Below are 6071 nucleotides of genomic sequence, written 5' to 3'. Positions count from 1 at the left end.
TTGCAGATAACCCTTCCGATAAACAACTGACTTAAGGGTCTAGGCGAGTTTTTCTAACAAAATTCGTCTAAAATATAATCGATCTGAATGCAGTTTCTCTAAAACAATTTGTCTAAAACAGTATTAGTCTAGAAACAATTTGTCTAAAATACAATCTGACTAAAAAAAATATGAATAAAAATTGTTTCTTTTTGATGAATTCGTATTTCTTATTCATAATTTACAATTCTTTGAGGTTTATAACTAGCTGTTAGCTATTAATTAAACCATTAGGATCATTTTAATTCAAAATGCATAAAAAACAAAGATAGTATTTACTGAAAAGACTTATTAAATCTTAAAAGTAGAGGTTGTATGCTATAGCACGAACGGAGTCAATAATATTTTGTGGATCAAAATTTTGAACAGATGTTGGGTTGATGAGATCTTACTTCTGTTTTGAATGCTCGAAGCCATCCTTCGACAAATATAATTGTTTTGAGCAAACCATCAAGATCTCTTAAATATATGTTCCACATATTTAGTGGGAAGAGAGGTGGGCGTCGTGTATTCCTTGTTAGACCTTCGAAACCACGTGTCCTCGAAATGATCGATGATTTCTTGTGCTTCATCAGGGAAGGTGTTGTTATCACATAATTCGTCCTTTTTCTTTGGACTGCCATGTTAGCTTGGTGATAACTATTACTATACATTAATATATACTGATATATATGTATATATATATATATATATATATATATATATATATATATATATATATATATATATATATATATATATATATATGTATATATATAGATATATATGTGTGTGTATGTATATGTATATATATGTATATATATATATAAATATATATGTATATACACATTTATTAATATATATACACATATCAGTATATATATATATATACATACACACACACGCACATATATATATAGTGGGGTGGTAGGTGTTCGAGTAGAGATAATACCTTACTTTCCGGCATCAGCATCCTTAAGAACAGACGTGTACACTGATTTTCACCTGACTCTCATGGCAGGCTAAATTTCTTGCGGGACTGAACACTTGGAGAGGTGATGGGCACTGCCAAGTATTTCTAAGGCCAACTGAAACGCCATAAGAGACGAACAAACATGACTGAACATGTTGGATCGGTCTTACCACTGCTAGTTCCCTATTGAGATCAATATATATATATATATATATATATATATATATATATATATATATATTGATCTCAATAGGGAACTAGCAGTGGTAAGACCGATCCAACATGTTCAGTCATGTTTGTTCGTCTCTTATGGCGTTTCAGTTGGCCTTAGAAATACTTGGCAGTGCCCATCACCTCTCCAAGTGTTCAGTCCCGCAAGAAATTTAGCCTGCCATGAGAGTCAGGTGAAAATCAGTGTACACGTCTGTTCTTAAGGATGCTGATGCCGGAAAGTAAGGTATTATCTCTACTCGAACACCTACCACCCCACTATATATATATGTGCGTGTGTGTGTATGTATATATATATATATACTGATGTGTATATATATTAATAAATGTGTATATACATATATATTTATATATATATATACATATATATACATATACATACACACACATATATATCTATATATATACATATATATATATATATATATATATATATATATATATATATATATATATATATATATATATATATATACATATATATCAGTATATATTAATGTATAGTAATAGTTATCACCAAGCTAACATGGCAGTCCAAAGAAAAAGGACGAATTATGTGATAACAACACCTTCCCTGATGAAGCACAAGAAATCATCGATCGCGTTTTATACACACAGGTACACACACACACACACACACACACACTCATAAACGCGCACACACACACACACACACACACACACACACACACACACACACACACACACACACACACACACACACACACACACACACACTCATAAACACGCACACACCTGTATACATATATGTGTATGCGGTGTGTGTGAGTATATAGGCAAAACAATTAAATAAATGAATTTAGTGACATATCCAAGATCCCTTAAGTTACTTTTACCAAATAATATAAATCACGCTGACGTGTATCTCAACGAATTTCTTTTGTTCAATATAATATACATACATACATATATAAATGTGTCTGTGTGTCCTATATGTGCTGTGGGCGTTTGTGTGTATGTGAGTGTCTGTATATGCATCTGTGTGTATGTGAGTGTCAGTATATGCGTGTGTGTCATCAGGAATTTGGCATTGTCGTAGTGTGGTCACTCAGGCGGGGGGATATCATTATTGGAACCAAGTAAATTTCACGCTACTTTGTTTTGAGCAGTACGGTTATATCTCACAAGAAACAACCTGATGGCGAATCCGATGCTAGCTTCTCGATGCTCTTCACAAAACCGACTTATTCAGAAAACGGTTTCCCTCACTGGAGTCCAGCAGGCTTCCATTTTCTGGAAAGAGTCCCTGCCCCCCTTTTCGCTAGCCCTACTTTGTAGCAGTCGAACTTATAAGGTGCGAGGACGAATTCAAGTTTTTTGTGATTCCTATCACCAGATGCCCGCCATGTTCTGTGCCAGGTTTTGTGTGAGATCAGTGTGGTAGCTATGATCAGTTTGTGCTTGTTAGCAAATTCTAGGAGTTGAGATCCTCGATCTCTGGTTTCCTCTGATCTCGAATCGTCCCACTGCCCCAGCCCATTGGTCATATGTATCTGAGCCTACTTTATCGTCCCAGTCTTCTTGGTCAATGAGGAGAACTTATCTAAGGAGCTGCCTTGTGATTTTCTCCAGGTCTTCAAAGAATTCTTTACCGACATCCACCATTATATTCAAGTGTTGGCGCATAGACTCTAATGATTGCAATATTCTTTGGGCTTAAGATGGCGAGCTAGCAGAAACGTTAGCACGCTGGGCGAAATGCTTAGCGGTATTTCGTCTGTCTTTACATTCTGAGTTCAAATTCCGCCGAGGTCAGCTTTGCCTTTCATGCTTTCGTGGTCGATAAACTAAGTACCAGTTGCGTACTGGGGTCGATCTAATCAACTGCTCCCTCCCCCCAAAATTTCGGGCATTGTGTCTAGAGTAGAAAAGAATATTCTATGGATTCTAACAACGTGTATGATGCCGATCCTGTTGTATACTGGTATACAGCTGATGACTAAACTTACTCGGGCTTTGTTAACAATGAAATTCAATTTATGTTAATGCTTTGTCGACTTCATTTGTTGTTGTCTTGCCAAATCCAGTCCACCTGGCTACAGTCGGCTCCGTGATATCTCAGGTATAACTGATAAGTTCATAAGTTCCTTCATCCTTCTACAAGCATACAGACTTCATACATTGCGTGTCCCAAAGACAATACTGTCTTTGGGAAATCTGAAGTTAGTCAGTGTAGGTATCTTTGTCACTGGGTTTTTTCGTCTTTTCAGTTGCACATTTTCACACCCACTTTGGGAACTAGCAGTAGAGAGACCGATCTTTACTGTACATTTCGGATAATATACCCACACTATTGACAAACATACGAGCTCATCTTTTCCTTGAAAACTTAAAAATCTCACTCACGAATATATATATATACATATACATACATACATACATATATACATACATATATATATATATATATATATATATATATATATATATATATATATATATATATATATATATATATATATATATATATATATATATATATATATATATATATATATATATATATATATATATATATATATATTTATATATATATATATATATATATATATATATATCATCATCATCATAAATATACAGGGATTAGCAATTGAGTTGCTTCTCCAACATACTGAAAATTTAGAAATAGCAGTCAAAGAACTACTGATTCTAAACTACAAATTTTTCTCTAAAACGGATGGCGTTTTAGAGAAAAATTTGTAGTTTAGAATCAGTAGTTCTTTGACTGCTATTTCTAAATTTTCAGTATGATGGAGAAGCAACTCAATTGCTAATCCCTGTATATTTATGATGATAAATGGTTTTACCGATAAAGGTTTTTTTCATACTGAACTACTTGGCAAATTGTTAATTATTAATTCTATTATTAATTGACGATTCCCTGCCCTTATTCTTGTATATATATATATATATATATATATATATATATATATATATATATATATATATATATATATATATATATATATATATAATCATAAATATATAGGGATTGACAGTAACCTGCTTCTCCAACATACTGAGAATTCAGAAATAGCAGTCAAAGAACTACTGATTTCAAAACTACAAATTATTACTCCAGATTGATAGCGATATTTTTGATACACACAGAACAAAAAACAATAGAGAAGAGTAAAAACACTTGCCTTTTAGTTAATTTAGTACAATTGTTTCACAGTTAAGAGTACATAATACTCTATTCTGATCTTCAGCTAAATATTCTAATAAATTTGTTAATGTCTAAATAACTCACGTTAATTTTGACCATGTGAACATCAATACCACGTGAAGAAGACGTTAAGAAATTTATCGGCCAGTAAATTCAAGAAGTTTTGAAGTTTTAAGTTTTTTTGTTCCGTATTTCATCAATTGTAACCATGTCATGACATTTAGCTTACAGTTTTATGTATTTATTCTACTTTTACCTGTTAAGTGACAAAAGTTTACCATGTAATCCAAAAGGCCAATGAAATGTCAGTAAATTTATTTATTCAACAGGTTTGCGTTTTATACACACAGGTACACACACACACACACACACACACACACACACTCATAAACGCGCACACACACACACACACACACACACACACACACACACACACACACACACACACACGTGGTATTGATGTTCACATGGTCAAAATTAACGTGAGTTATTTAGACATTAACAAATTTATTAGAATATTTAGCTGAAGATCAGAATAGAGTATTATGTACTCTTAACTGTGAAACAATTGTACTAAATTAACTAAAAGGCAAGTGTTTTTACTCTTCTCTATTGTTTTTTGTTCTGTGTGTATCAAAAATATCGCTATCAATCTGGAGTAATAATTTGTAGTTTTGAAATCAGTAGTTCTTTGACTGCTATTTCTGAATTCTCAGTATGTTGGAGAAGCAGGTTACTGTCAATCCCTATATATTTATGATTATAAATTATTCACCGAAGAAGGTTTTTTTCATACTGAGCTACCCGGCAGAAATTGTTAATTATTAATTTTATTACTAATTGATGATTCCCTGCCCTGCATATCTATATTTTAACAATAACTCCAGGGTGGATGGTTATACCGCAGGAATTCGTACGAGTCTCTTTCCTAAACGGAACTATTTCTGATACACGCTGAATTGAAATTCATTAGGGCAAGAAGTTTTGAATTTACTGGCCGATAAATTTCTTAACGTCTTCTTCACGTGGTATTGATGTTCACATGGTCAAAATTAACGTGAGTTATTTAGACATTAACAAATTTATTAGAATATTTAGCTGAAGATCAGAATAGAGTATTAGGTACTCTTAACTGTGAAACAATTGTACTAAATTAACTAAAAGGCAAGTGTTTTTACTCTTCTCTATTGTTTTTTGTTCTGTGTGTATCAAAAATATCGCTATCAATCTGGAGTAATAATTTGTAGTTTTGAAATCAGTAGTTCTTTGACTGCTATTTCTGAATTCTCAGTATGTTGGAGAAGCAGGTTACTGTCAATCCCTATATATTTATGATTATAAATTATTCACCGAAGAAGGTTTTTCATACTGAGCTACCCGGCAGAAATTGTTAATTATTAATTTTATTACTAATTGATGATTCCCTGCCCTGCATATCTATATATATATATATATATATATATATATATGTATATATATATATATATACACTGATATAGGGTGAAATTAATAGTTAACAACAAATAATTTCACCAAGTAGTTCGGTATGTTAAAAGAACCATTATCAGTAAACTTATATAAAAATTTTATAATTATAAGCATAATTATAATTATGTACACGCACATAACATCCCCACTAACACAACCAACACACACAAA

The sequence above is a fragment of the Octopus bimaculoides genome, chromosome 9, assembly GCF_046866305.1.
Source record: "Octopus bimaculoides isolate indiv1 chromosome 9, ASM4686630v1, whole genome shotgun sequence".
In the NCBI taxonomy this organism is placed as follows: domain Eukaryota; kingdom Metazoa; phylum Mollusca; class Cephalopoda; order Octopoda; family Octopodidae; genus Octopus; species Octopus bimaculoides.
This window is presented reverse-complemented; position numbering follows the sequence as displayed.